At 51.9% G+C, this 14,663-nt stretch overlaps 1 protein-coding gene across 1 annotated transcript in view; it reads left to right on the top strand.

Moving 5' to 3' along the window:
• Positions 1–14,663, top strand: part of PDE2A (phosphodiesterase 2A) — a 94,728-nt gene that overhangs the window by 694 nt on the left and 79,371 nt on the right. The gene's annotated exons all lie outside the window — the stretch shown is intronic.

Raw genomic sequence — 14,663 nt, 5'->3', positions numbered from 1 at the left:
TAATGAACCTAAATCATCCTTTCAGGGGCTGGGGGTGGCGTGGGGTCTACAGGGAGTTCCAAGGAGCTCTGGGGAGCTGAGATAAACTGATTCAGAACCCAGAGAAGGATAAGATGTCTGTGACCCTGTGTGTGTGTGTGTGTGTGAGAGAGAGAGAGAGAGAGAGAGAGAGGAAGAGAGAGAGAGAAAACAAACATGAATATGAATAAGTGGACAACTGCCTTTCATGAGACTGGGATTCATAGCCACTAGTTTAGGCAACTTTACCCCAAAACATCTGTCCCAGAGAGAGCCATGGGGCTGGTTGAATGAGGCCCCTGTGTATCAGCCTCATGTGCATCCACGTGCATGGGTACATGTGCAGATGAGTGGAGTAGGGGGTTCTGTGGAGGTGCCCCTCCGCCATCTGAGGGCTGCTGAGGTGGGTGGCAAGGGATGTGGGTCTCCAGGTCAGTGGAGGAGCAGTTCTATGCCTGCACATGAAGGTGTGTGTATGTGTGTGCAGGTGTGAGGTGCAAGGGGGACTTGGGGGGTGTGCAAGGGCCTGAAGAGTCCTTGGTGGCTGGATGTGCAGCAGGCTGTCACAATGTGTGAACAACCCCGTGTGACTGTGAGAGGTCATCTGCACACGGGTGAGTGCAGGTTGTCATATGTGTAGGTGTAGGTGGGTGTGTGTTTGAGTTTATATGTTGGCATACATGTTAATATGTGTGTTGTGTCTGCAAAATAAAATGAGTCAATATTGAGCACGGTGTTTGATTCCATATGCATTCCTGTTTGTGTGCTTGTTTGTTAGTGTGTGAATATTAGTGCTGCGCTGTGTGTGTGTAGCATAACTGTTTGGGTGTGGGTGGTGTGCATGAGTGTGTATCGGTGCTTGTGTGGCTGGTATACATGTGTGTGTCTTTATGTGTATGTTCATCCAGCTATGCGTGGGTGGCTGTTTCCTTCCCCTGGTGGTTAAGGACACAGCTGGGACATTGTGGCCCACTGAGGCAGGGCGGGGATGGCTGAATGTGCGACCACCTCTGTGAGCCCAGGACAATTCATTCTACACCCTGTGGGGAGATGCAGAAATGAAATAGGCAATAATGGCTCTGCCCTCTGGGGCCTCCTAAGCTTCCTAGACATAAAATGGCTTGAGAATAATTAAGCATAAAGATCAGGATCAAGCTAACAGGTGGGGGTGGAGTGGGAGCAGCATAAGCAAAGGCCCTGCGTAGGGATCCGGCATATCCCTGGAGCAGTGAGGAGGCTGAAGGGGTAGGCAGCAGCCAAGTCCTACAGGACTTTGAACTCCAGACCTCTGGTGCCTTATCTGGAGGGCCCTAGGGAATCTGAGAAGGTTCTGTGTGATGGAGGGACAGAATCCTGTGGGTTTTAGAAAGCTGCCTCAGTGGCACTGTTAGGTTGAACTGGAAAAGAGAGATGGGGCAAGGAGGCTAGGGTGGAGGCCAGGCCACCATGGACATTAGGGAGGTCTGGGGCCAAGTGGGCCAAGGGGCAGATGACCCAGGCCTTTCTGAAGGGAGAGGTTGGAGGGCTTGGGTAACAATGGGATGGGGGACGTCAAGGTGGCTTGGCTTGGACTCAGTGAAAGATGCAGTGGCAGGACCTCAGAGAGTCAGGATGTTGGAGGGAAAAGCTCTTGGAAAGCTGAGGCCAACAAGGTAGCAGGAGAAATTCCCCCGGAGTGTGCAGAGGGTTGGGCATCATGAAGCCACCTGTTCCCAGATGGGGAAAATGAGGCCCTGTCTTTGTCAACCAGCTCTGGCTACAGGGCCGAGGCTGAAGCTCTTCATCAGATGCAAACCTCGGCCTCTTTCCTCAGACCCTGCAGGGGACCTGTTGGTTGCCTGAGCTGGGTCGGCTCAGTGAGGGTTAATTGACTTTATACTCTCCACAACCCCCAGTTGCCCCTGCCCACCAAGCAGCTCCTGCCACTCTTTCTGCTTCCCACGCCAGCCTCCTGTCCCCAGGGACTGCTGATGGCTTGGCTGGGATCTAGCCAAATAGGGGAGGCAGAGCTCCCAGCAGTACCCGCCTTCGGTCTTAATGGCCTGGGAGTCTCACCCTGAGCCGGGCTGCTGTTGGGTCAGGCCTGCGCTCCCCAGGCTCCTACTGCTTGGGCCTGTACAATCTACCCACCTGGCCTGCTCCTATTCCTGCATTTCTGCGTCCATCCATTCATTGATTCAGTCAACGACTCTCCAATGCCTGCTTGGTGCCCATGGGGCTAGTCACTGGGGACACAGAATGGGCCCAGACCCAGACCCTGCTCTCAGGGACCCCTGGTTTGATGAGGGAGGCAGAAGTGGAAACCTATAGCCTTGCAGTGTGAACAGTGCTGTGAGGAGGGAAGCCCCGGGAAGAAACTGTGGGGCCCACACCAAGCTGGGGCTTCAGAGGAGGAGGCGCTTGAGCTGCACCTTGAAGGATGGATGGGAATTGCCCACGGGAAGAGCAGAGGGAACAGCATGGAAAGATGGGTAGATGTGAGAGAGTTCTGTGTGATCAAGGGACAGAAAGGGGTTGGGCTGGCAGGATAAAGAAGGGAGTAGAGAAGAGGAAGGAAGGGCCAGATTCTGTAGTCTCAAATTCCAAAGAGGCTTGGGCTTCTCCTCATGGAATTGGTTGCTGAGGAAAAGCTTTTGAATAGGAAGCCTCCCCTAGGAAGCCCTCCTTGGTCCACCCTCCCTCTGACCCCATAGCCCACCCTGAAGTCTCCCTGATAGTACAGCATCAAGAATATGGCCCAGTGGTGGGGCACCTAGGTGGCTTAGTAGGTTAAGCGTCTGACTTTCGCTTAGGTCATGATCTCGCGGTTCGTGGGTTTGAGCCCCGCGTCGGGCTCTGTGCTGACTGACAGCTCAGAGCCTGGAGCCTATTTCGGAGTCTGTATCTCCCTCTCTCTCTGACCCTCCCTGCTCATTCTGCCTCTCTCTCTCTCCTAGAAATAAAAATATTAAAAAAAAAAAAAAAAAAGAATATGGCCCAGTGGTGTCTGGCTGGCACAGTCAGTAGAGCACATGACTCAATCTCAGGGTCATGAGTTTGAGCCTCATGTTGGCCATGGGAGCCTACTTTAAAAAAGAAAAAAATGTGGCCCAGACTTGGTCTTTCCCTGTGATGCCCCTGTGTGGGGTCCTTACCCAGCCAGGTAAGGAGCAACTCTAAGATAGGAGTCACCTCCTCATGGTTCCCAGCACAGGGCTAGGTACCTAGACTCAGTGCAGCCTCCCAGTGGGAGAGGACATGAAGAACATCTGGGCCACCTTCTAGCTGTTGCTTTTCACCTTTCTACAACTTGCCCACAAATCTATCCAGGCCTGCTTACATACCCCCAGGGACAGGATGCTCATCCCTTCCCTCTCGGGCAGCCCTTCCCTTGGAGTGGTTACATCTGCCCTGGGCTCCTTTACAAGGCCTGGCTACTTGGCCTTGTGTCCTTTCTCCATCCTGGGTCACTGTCTTTCCCCCTAAGCAGGGCCAGGCTGGGACATAATGGTTCAGGAGTGGTAAGAACACATCCTGGGCAGAGAATGGAGAGAGATAAGCAGCCCTTATTCCAACTACAGATGGTAAAACTGAGATGATCCAGTGCCTGACCCCTCTCCAAAAGGAACAATAAGGAAGCAGGCGTGGCTAAGAAAGGGAATGAGGGTAGACAACAGGAAGAACTTCCTACCAGCACAGAGGGGTGTGGAATCTCCTGACTTTGTGAGAGTGGGCTATAGGCATGAGGGGGAAGTCTTCCAGGACAGGAGGGAGAGCTGGAGACTGAGGCACTCTCCACTTCTGCCCCTCCTGCAGGTGAGGGAAGTCATCCAGGGAGAGGGGGACTGCAGGGCTGAGAGAAACAGGGGAGGGAGAGGGGGATCAGGATTCATTCATTCATTCATCTGGCATTTACTAGGTTGCTACCCACCCAAATGTACCAGCTTTGCGGGGAGATAGACAGAACAATGACCACATGGAGGGAGGCCCATGATCTCCCCTACCTCTGCCAGTGGCAGGGGAAGGTATTGAAGAGGAGGGGCTATTGGAGCTGGCCTTAGAAGGAAGAGTCACTTCTTAAGGCAGAATTGACAGTCCCACAGAAAGAGTAAATACCATGTGCAAAAGGCCTCGAGGGGAAAGCAAGCATGGTTTCGTTTATGTGAGGACTATAGGAGTTCAGAGTGGCCTAAGCATGAAGTGCAAGGGTAGGGGAAGACGGGCAGAGGAGGAGAAAGAAAGAAGTGAGGGAATTGAGGTTAGACTATAGGAAGCACTTTCTGTAGCCAAGGTGCCCCCAGCACCTTTGACATGTAGGCATCATTGTGAATTTGCAACTTCTTGGTCCCTCCCAGTGCCCCCATCAGGGCCTGCTGAGTAGCTCCTCCTTGCTTGAGAATGGGATGTTCAGTGAACAGAGACTCTGAAAATGGGGGAGAGGCAGCAGTTGAATGTGAGCCCCTTCCAGAAAGTGCCATGCAAATGAATGCAAAGTAATATGCAAATAAGCCAGCTTAGGCTTGGCAGCTTTGTCTGGGAGGATGAGACATCACCCCCTTCCATGCTGGCCTCCCACCCCCTCTGCCCCAGCCCCCCAACCAGAACAGCCTCATCTGCTGCTTCGACTGCCCTAGCTTGTCTGAGCCACAAGATTATGGCCTCTCGGTCGGGGATCATGGGCTCCCTGTCAGCAGCCCCATCTTCTCGGGAAGTCGATATATTTAGTAACGGATGTTTTCAACACATTTAACTCCCATTGTTCAGCTGCCCGCTCCCTGGGAAAGGCCAGGTCCCCAGTGACATGACCCACTTCTTGAATTCCCTGAAGTCACCCTTCTCACTGCCCTTTCTGAAAAACAGGGGGCAAGTGGGGCTTGATGCAGCAGAAGGGATTTAAGTCAGACATCTGGGAGGACTTCCCAACAGTGTAGTTGCTGAAATATGTGGACCCTGAGGCTTCTGGGTTCTCACTCTTTAGATGGCTACCTGGATTCAAAGCCAGAGGAGGCTTTGAGAATAGACAGAGAAGGCAGTAGACAGGTGGAAGTTCAAATAGCAGCACCATTACTCTGTAGCTGTGTGGTCCTGGGCAAGCTACTTACCTTCTCTGAACCCCACATGAATAGTGGAGTGGGAATAATAATGCTGTCTTGGCAGGATCACCATGAAGAATCTGGAAGTGGAGAGCTTCATGGCAGGCATGCAGCAGGTGCTCATGAAGGTTAGCTGTTGCCATTATAAACCACCCACACTCACCTACACTTTTAGAAAGATTCAGTGGGGGCCTGGAGGGGGAGAGACCAGAGCTAAGAGCCCAGAAGCTGTCATCATGTGGGAGACACAAGGAGGTCTGAAATGGAGCTGCGGTGGTGGGAATGGTGAGCAGTGTGGATGCTCTGTGGGAGGGGCCAAGGGCCCTCAGAGACATGTGACCACTTCCCTCAGCTGCCCTGACCGGTCTGGGACTAATCCCCCAGGGAATACAATGGCGGCAAGGCCCCCCGTGAGGAAGAGGTTAAGCCAGTGGCCACACCCATGGCGCTCTGTGAGTCGTTCTGGGAGTTGTAGTCTGACATGAATTTGCAGTAAATACAGTTAGTATGGCCTCCTTGCATCCAAATCCACACCCTGCTGCTGAGGCAGGCAGGAGACAGGCCCTGGAGGGTGCTGGGGGGTGCAGGGCCCAGGAGTCGAGCAGCCTCAATCCCACCTTAGGGGACCCCTCCGCCTGCTGCATGTTGGGGACTGCAGGTGGGGGTAGGGATAAAAGGATTAAGCCATAATTAGGACTCTTCACACATCTACACAGAAGTTTACAGCTTCCAGAACACTGTTTTCACATCTATGATCTCATTTAATCCTCACCACAAACCCAAGAGACTGCTGTTTTCTGGATGAAAAAACAGAGGACCTAGAGGGAAAATCACTTGTCCAGAGGTATTCAGCCAGTGACTGATGGGGCCAGGCTTGGAGCACATGTCTGTCTGCCCCCAAAGTTCCTGCTCTTTCCATGGATTATTGTTACAGATGGCAAAGGCCAGGCACTGAAGGACAGGCAAGATATAGACAATTAGGCATCTCGGCAGAGGACCAGAGGAAACAAGACCTGCCTCGAGGAACAGAAGGCAAAGGCTGAGCCCCTTGGGATATGAGGCTAAGAGGTGGACTAGGCAGACCCCAGATAATTAATTCCAGGCTGAGAATTTGGACTCTTTACCATGGCCCACCAGGATCTTCCCAGGACTTTTGAGCAGGGACAGGCCTGATTAGAGCTTGACTTTGGAAAGATTGATCTTGCAGTCTGGGCTGAATGGTTAGGACAGCCTGAGGCTTCCAAAGTCCATCCATGGTGCTCTTAGCACTTTGCTCACACTTCTTCCCAACTTCTTCCTCCTCTTCCTCTCCTTTCTCCTCCTTCTACCCTTCTCCCCTCCACCCTAGCCTGGGGAGTGAGGACTATGAACCTTAGAGCTGTGCTGTAATGCCACCTGTCTCCAGCGGGGGGTGCTACCACACACAGTCAGTTGCAGCCTTGATCTTGTGTTTGAAAGGCCAGAGGGAGGGAAAGGCTGGAAAAAGAACAGAGGTGAAGGGTGGAGCAAGGGTAGCCCATTGTTCTTCACCTCTACCGGCCCAGGGTGAGAAGGCCCTACTGAAATGGCACAGGGAGGAAGGAGGGTTGCAGACAGACTGGACTCCACACAGCAGGAACAGACACTTTGAAGGTATTAAGCAAGGGGACAAGATATTTTCTTTTCACAGTTCTGGGACAGGCTTAGTTGGAAATGGATCTAGAATGACAAAGCAGTTGGAGTCTGGGTTTCTATTGGATTGTGATTTGCTTGATCCTGAGATGAGGGTAAGATTGGTTGGTTTATCTGTGTTTCTGTGTGTATGTGTGCACTTGTGCCTGAGTGTGAGCTTCCAGTTGTGCATGTGTGTTTATGGATCTGAGAGTGTAAGAGTGTGTGGGTCAGTGTTTGTATAAAAGTGTGGACATATTCATATGTATGAATATGTGAATGTCTATTTTTATGCCTGGTTATTGGTAAATGGTTACGTGTACATGAGTGTGTGCACCTATGTATATAGTGTTATGTACACGTTCTAATAAAACTCTATGTGAGTGTGTATCTCCGTGTATGTGGCTGTCCATGTTTGAGTGTAAAGGCATGGATGAGTGAATGTGTGTGAAGGCACTGACCTGGCAAAGCCACGCCCAAGGTCTGGATACTCAAAACTCTCTCCTGAGTCCTCTGCCTGAAGGTAGAGACAAGACGTGTATGGACTTGGGCTGGAGGGGCTGTCATGTGGGGGCTGGGCTTCTGTCAGGAGAGGCTGGAACCCCCTACTAGCAGTCAGGGCCCTAGAGGAACATGGTGTCTTGTATTAAAGCTGAGGCTGAGCAAGCCAGTACCCAGGACCCATCTCCATCACATGGAGATGCTGGATATGGCCATACCTGCACCCCACTAAGCTTTCCAGGGACTCCCAGCCCAGTCCTCCTGTATAGATGCAGCTCCTGAAGTCCAGAGAGGGGTAATGCTTGACTCAGCATCACACAGCAGGATCCAGGGTGAGATGGCAAGTCTTGGAGCACAAAGAGGGGTGTGTCTGGCCTAGACAGCCTCTCTCTCCAGCATCTGGAGCAGATGGGGAGCTCAGAGTAGAGATCCAGTTCTTTGGCATGAGGCCACGTCCTGCACCTGGGCATTTCCACTCCTTCTAGGCCTCAGATGCTTCCTTTGAAGTCTCTAGCAGAGTGTCTGCCTGCTGTGAGGCTCCTTCTGGGAACTTGTGAAGTCTGTCGTTCCATGGAGCATGGTGGTTCCATGGAGAGGAGTACAGCAGTGGAGTGGGATCCGGGGAGGGGCCTCATCTTTGCATCAGATGCTTTTTTAGGTTTCTGCTATTGTAACATCCAAGGCGTTCCCCATAATCCCTCCTTGGGCTTTTAGTACTGGAGCAGATCTGGGGTTGTGCAGGAGTCCTGGGAGCTCAGCTTGGCTCAGTGAGAGGGCGCGTGCAGTCCCACAGGGAAGGGGCACCCCTAAGGGGGAGGGATGAGCTTCCTGTCCATAGTGCAGGGAGGTGTGAAGGAGGGGAGCCGCTGGGCAGCCTGGTTGGGGAGACTGCAGGAGAGACTCCTGTCCTGGCAGAGAAGTTGGCTGCGAACTCTCTGAAGTCCCTTCAAACTGTAGCCGTCATGGAGGCACCAGAGAAGGCATCCAGTCAGTATGGGGAAGCTTGAGCCCCCACAGTGCTTGACCTGGGCAGAAAGTGGAAGCAGGGAGATCCACTCTCCTGGGAAACTGGAGAGACATTGTGTTCCAGGAGGTTTGGGATGGGAGGCAGGGGGCTGGGTTTGAAGACACCGGTGGGGTTGGGTGTGCCATGGGTTGGAAACGGTGGCTTTGCTGGCAGCGCTGGTAGAAAGGGAGCAGACGGGCAGCTAGCTTCCTTTGGGCCGAGTAGTGCAGGGCTCTAAGGCTGGAGACCCAATGAGAGGCTCAGAGCTGGGCTCTGGGTGGCACAGGGGCAGAGGCTTTCTGGTGCTGTGGGCTGGGCAGAGACTGGGGAGAAGAAAGGAGAAGCGGATAGCTGGGCACTGCATCCTTCCCATGCCAGAGAATTCAGTCATCTTAAAACTCCAAGTAGGGAGCAGTCTGTGGACTAGATGGAGACAACTAACGATTATAGAGTGCCCTTTATATTTTTCAAATTACCTTGTTTAATCACCTCAACAATCCTTTAAGGAGCTCGCACTGTTTTGTAGAGGGGAAACAGATGACACACTTATGCGGTTTAATTGAAGGCAGTTTGATGAAGCAAGCATCTTGGAGACAGAGCAGGATGAAGGGAAGCCACAGGGCCCAACGAAGTCCTTTGGACTAGCGTCCATGAGGCCCATGGGGCAAAGAGAGTGCTGCAGATCTGGGAGCCAGTGCCATGGATAAAGGGCTGCTCTGCAGACCTGTCAAAGGAGACGATTGGAGGTCTGGAGGGACAAGGGACAAATGGGTGATGGGAACCTGAAACCCAGAGAGGGTGCCAACTTTCCCAAGGTCTCACAGCTAGTCAGTCTCAGAGCTGGAGCCAGAAGCCAGGCCCTGCTTCCGCACATACACTTTGTTGTGTTCTCTGAAGCTGTTCTGCACATACACTTTGTTGTGTTCTCTGAAGCTGGGTGGGACCCAGCTGCCACTAGTGCTTTCTGAGTGCATCCCCAGGCACCTAGCTGTCTGTTCTTGGGTTGGAGCTACTTCTGCCATGACTGCCCTGCTCCCTACCTGATCTGTGCTAGGGCTGCTGAAGAATGTCATTCTCAGGATTCAGTGTGCTGAGCCATCTGCTCATTGACCCCACCCCTCCTCAGCGGTGCCCTCGTATGCCCTGCCCTGTGCTTGTCACCCTGCCCATGGAGATGGACCAGACAGTCCTTGCCCTCCCCTTTGTTAGAGGCAGGCAATAACCCTTATGGGGTGAGTGCAGGGGAGGAGGAAAGCCCACACTGGGGCTGCTGCTCAGAGACTTCCTGAGGAGGTGGCACTGGGTCTCAGCCCTGAAAAATGAATGTGAGTTTTCCAGGTGAGGGAGGAGAGGAGGGTGATTCTAGGCAAACAGCCTGCACAAGCCAAGGTGTGAAGAACAACAGCAGGAAGTCGAGGTGGCAGGGCCAGTGCTGCTGGGCTGGAGGAAGGGCCCGTGGTGGGGGCCCAGCTCATGCAGGGACACCAGGGACGGCGTAAGCAGGGTCATGGCTGGCTTTGGATTTAGGAAGTCCCAAGTGAAGGGTGAATTAGTGAGGAGGCTGGTGTGGAGACCCAGGTGAGAGGCAAGATGGCTGCATCGAAGGTGTCTGAGGACAAGTAAACTGTAGACAGGTCAGAAGAGGAGTGACAGTCCCCAACCCTCTGCTCACCCATCTGAGCTATGGCCCTAGTTCTGCAGTATCCACCCACTAATGCAAGGATGGGTGACAACTCTAGACTCTCTTCCAGGTCACCCCTCCCTGCCTCATCCTGCCTGTGGCTTCCACACCCCAGAGCATCTGTCCATGGCAGCTATAAGCCACGCTGCAGACCGTAGCCCCCAAGAGCAAAGCTGTGGCACTGCCGCCTTGTCTCTTGATAATGCTTATGACTTGCCCACTGCCAAGTCTAATAAAATCCTCCCTTTTAAGACTTCATTGTGGGGCGCCTGGGTGGCTCAGTCGTTAAGCATCTGACTTCGTCTCAGGTCATAATCTCATGGTTCTTGAGTTTCAGTCCCACATCGGGTGAGCTCAAGTCCCATTCTGGATAAAAAAACACGAGCCCGCTTTGGGTGAGCCCCACTTCTCTCTCTCTCCCTCCACCTCCCCGCCCTCCCCCCTTGTGGTGTTCTCTCTCTCTGCCCCTCACTCATTTGTGCCTTCTCTCTCTCAAAAAAAAAAAAAAAAGACCTTTATCCTGGAGTTTGATCTCAATTCCTCTTGCTGTCCAGAGCCCGGGCCTTAGACCCCCTAGGAAATGAGTGGATGAGATGGCTCCCTCCTGGTGCTGGGGAGCAGTTATGGGCTTTGGCCCAGCCAACTCATCCATGTGCCAGTGTGCCAGTGGGGACCCACTTTCAGCCTCCACTGGGCCTCAGGTCATTGACTCATTATCAGCATTAATTGGCATCTCCGGTGCAGCCTTCCACTCCACTAAGTGCTTGACAATCATGAGGTGCTATTGTGTACAACTAGACTTCAACTCTAGCACCCTCCTGCCCCAGGCTTCTGGTTCTAGCTGCCTGAGCCAAGTGACCAAGTGTCCCAGCCACAAACATACAGCTTCAGGCATGGAGAAACAAACAAGGAGAAAAACACTCAGCAGACACAGAAGCCCACATACAAAGAAGCAGACCACAGTACAAAGCATGGAGAGACCCACAATGAGCACACATATAACACAGACATCAATATATACTGAGGAACAGAGACCAGAGAAATCTTTTTTTTTTTTTTAATGTTTACTTATTTATTTTGAGAGAGAGACAGAGTGTGTGCGAGCGCATGTAGGGTCAGAGAAAGAGGAGAGAGAAGGGGCTGGTGGCTTGGTTGGTAGAGCATCAGCTCAGGTCATGATCTGGTAGTTTGTGGGTTCAAGGCCTGCATTGGGCTCTGTGCTGACAGCTCAGAGCCTGGAACCTGCTTCAGATCCTGTGTCTCCCTCTCTCTCTGCCCCTCCCCAACACATGCTCTGTTTCTCTCTGTCTCAAAAATAAATAAACATAAAAAATGTTTTTAAAAAGCCCTGACATTTCAACCCAGGTATACACACAGATGTGGATTCAGCACACAGAAACGCACACACTTGGCATAAATACAGACTGCCCATCAGGAAGCCAGACGCAGCTAACTTTGGTTCCCCTCACTGTGCAGCCAGCCTCTCTGACCTCTGGGCATATGCTCTTCCTTTGTCTGGAATACTCTTCCTGGATGCTCCCTCCCTTCACGGGGTTAATTCCTATCATTCTTTAGGTCTTGGTGTCTCTTCCATACTCCCCAACCTTGGAGCTCTGCCCTGCTACACAGCATCCCTGTTTTCCAACCAGTCTTTGACAAGTTTGGGGATGAAACTTTTGCCTGTGCCTGGCGAGGTGGTGACTGTGGTTGTGACAGGCGATTGGGGCTGAGAAACCAAAGACAAATGCTGGGGGGCGAGGACTAAGTTAGGAATAACAACAAAGAGCCCTGGCTGCTCAGAGCCTGAGCAGGCATTTTAGCCAGATGTCCTCTGCCTCATTTTTTTTAGACTTCTGCCTGATTTCTTTTGTGTTTCTTCTAGGTTTGCTGCCCAACCCAGTTCCCTCCTTCCTAAAGCCAGCCCTGGGTCTTGCCACCTCTTTGCACTCACACATGCTCACTCATTCACCCTCTTCGCTTGGATGTGCCCTGTTTATGCTTCTAAGCCTAGGGAGAACCTCAGATTCAAGGCCTGCGTTCAGAGGCACATCCTCCATTCGTGGTCTCCTAAGCCATGCCACTTAGTTTGATAAAGGGAAGTGTAGAGGGGAGTGGTTATGAGCACAAGCCTTGGGGACACTCTACTGGTTCAAGTATCAGCTCTTCCACTTATTGGCAGCAGGACATGTGTGAGTTCTGCCACCTTTGTTCCCTCATCTGTAAAAGGGGGATGCTAATAGAGCCCACCTCATTAGGGCTGCTGCAAGGATTAAATGAGACAAGTGTGTGATGTACTTGGCATGTAGTTTGGCTCCCCTTTGGGCTGTGTGAGAGCTGAGGGAGAGCTAATGAGATCAAGGATGTGCAAGTGCACCCAGGAGGTGCCCAGTGAGTCCTTGCTAATTGGAACTGAGTGAAACAAACATCCCTGTGAACACCTACTATGTGCCCTCCCTGGCTGGTTCTTTGCACCTCCCCTCCTCAGTTTCTGCATGGCTGCTGAGCCTGCACTGCTGGTATCTATGGGGGGGAGAAGGTGGGGGTGTGACTTCTTTTTTTAAATTTAATTTTTTACGTCCATCTTACTGAAGTATAATTTACATACAATGAAATCACCAATTTAAAGTTTATGATTCGATGAGTTTTAGTAAATGTATATAGTCATAGAACTACCATTTCAATCAAGAATAGAATAGTATTCCCCCAAACTTCCCTGTGCCCTTTGCAGCCAATCTTTTTGGGGAGGGGTGACTTTTTACAGGGCCATGAGAGGTCCTGGGTTTTCCTTGAGCTGCCAGCCTGGGCACATTGACTGGGGATGCTTCTAATATGCTGGGAGATGCCAAGGAACTGATTGCCCTTTCTGGGTCTTGGTTCCTGTGGACTGGCAGAGGTAATGAGGCCAAGGAGGGGAAGGGATGCTCAGGCCATGATCTCCTGAGGGCAGACTCTGGGTCTGAGGGCTGGGTCAGTTGGGAGTGGTGGCCTCAGAAATGCACAGAGTATGTGACAAAGTAGAGAGTTGGTGTTCCCACACACCTGCCTCTTGATCAGGTGAGCCCTGGGACCCTGATGGGAATGGCTATGTGTTGGTCCAGACTGCAGCAGGGGCCTGCCAGAGAGGACTCCACATCTCTTCCTATCTGGGGGCTATAAACCCCTCCGTGGATTAGCAATTCCTTGAAAAGAAGGGGGCACTTTTGTTCCTCATTTCTAGAACCAAATATTAAAGCAATTATGTAACTAGCAATAAATTACTTAAAGTAGTGACTCACTCAGCTTAATTAGAGCGAGAGCAGGGAGGGATTAAGGTATTTTTAGAGCACACACCTCATTCCCTCCTAGGGGGGAGGCCTCTGTGCAAGGTGGGGGTGGAGAAAAGGCTGGAGCTCTTGGAAGCACCCCAGGTGTCTGCAAGGAGATGAAAGCCGATCCTCCACCCCACTGAGGTCTCAACAAAGAGAGGCCAAGTCAGAGCTGCGCAGGAGGGATTCAGATCAGACTCAAGGAACACTTTCCAGAGGTGCTTATTGGAGAACTGGGGACAGGTAAATTAGATTACAAACTCTTTGAGGTCAGGGACTGGGTCTGTGATCCGCCTTCCTGCCTTTACTGATTACTGGCTGTGTGTTTCTTTTGTCACCCCAAGCTTCAGTTTCCTTCACTGTCAAATGGGCATAACAACATCGTCTTCATTCATATTGTAAGGATCAAGTGGGTTAATGTGTGTAATGCAAACTCCAGTGCTGACTTAACAGGACAAAAATCTCCAAAAAGACAGGGACTAGGTCTGTTTTGTTCACGATTTTATGTGAAGAAGAAGCTCTCTTCACAGGGCCATACATAGTAGGTGTTCAATTAATGTCTGTTGAGTGAGTGCCTATTAGTTTCATTCCCATTCTCCTACTCCAAATGGGTCCTTGTTTCAAGGTTTGTGGATGAAGGAGTGGAGGGCAGGGGTGCCTCTCAGGTGGGGACTGGCCTCTCTCCCCCAAGCTGAGGAACAGATGACTTAGAACAGAGAAAGACCAGACTTCCAGAGACTGGCTGGGGAGAGTTCGGGACCAGGGACAGCTCCAGCCTATCCTAATAGACTTGGTCTTCCTGTTGCAGGAAGCTGTGCCGGGATGGGAGGGTCCACCCAGTCTACGTTCCACAGCTCCTGGTGGCTGGAGGAGCCAGCAGTCCAGTCTGACTGGAGAGACCAGGACCCTCACTCACCATCATTGCGAGTTCAGGGGAAGGAGGCTGAATGTGGGATGGGGCATCCTGAAAACTTCCCGGAGGAGGGAATGGGATTGGCTGGGAAGATGTAGGCAGAGAGAATATCCAGGTGTGTGTAAAACGGAATAATAATTTTGATCCTATGGGGTTTCTCAGAGGATTGAATGAGTTACTTTTAAGGAATGCCTGGCACTTGCCTTCTTGGAGAGGGGACAACGTATGGGCTCATTTCTTCCTGCTTCCCTCCATCCCTTCTCAGCCCCTGTGATTTGAGGAGGGACATTCCTCTGCCTGTTTGGGGACAGCAGGACCTGGATAACTGCTCAGAGATGCTGGGGTACGGGGCTTCCTATTCTGGCCTTCACTGACCCCCCGCTCTGAGGTTGGACTGAGCTGAGCACATAGTAGGTGCACAGGACAGACTGAGGGAAGATCTGTGATTCTCCTTCCTATCAGGGCATTGGGAGGCTGAGGGAAGGACATGGCAGGATTGGGGTGATGGAGTTTAATC

Source organism: Crocuta crocuta, unplaced genomic scaffold, assembly GCF_008692635.1.
Source record: "Crocuta crocuta isolate KB4526 unplaced genomic scaffold, BGI_CrCroc_1.0 scaffold306, whole genome shotgun sequence".
NCBI classification, from domain to species: Eukaryota; Metazoa; Chordata; class Mammalia; order Carnivora; family Hyaenidae; genus Crocuta; species Crocuta crocuta.
This window is presented reverse-complemented; position numbering and strand designations above follow the sequence as displayed.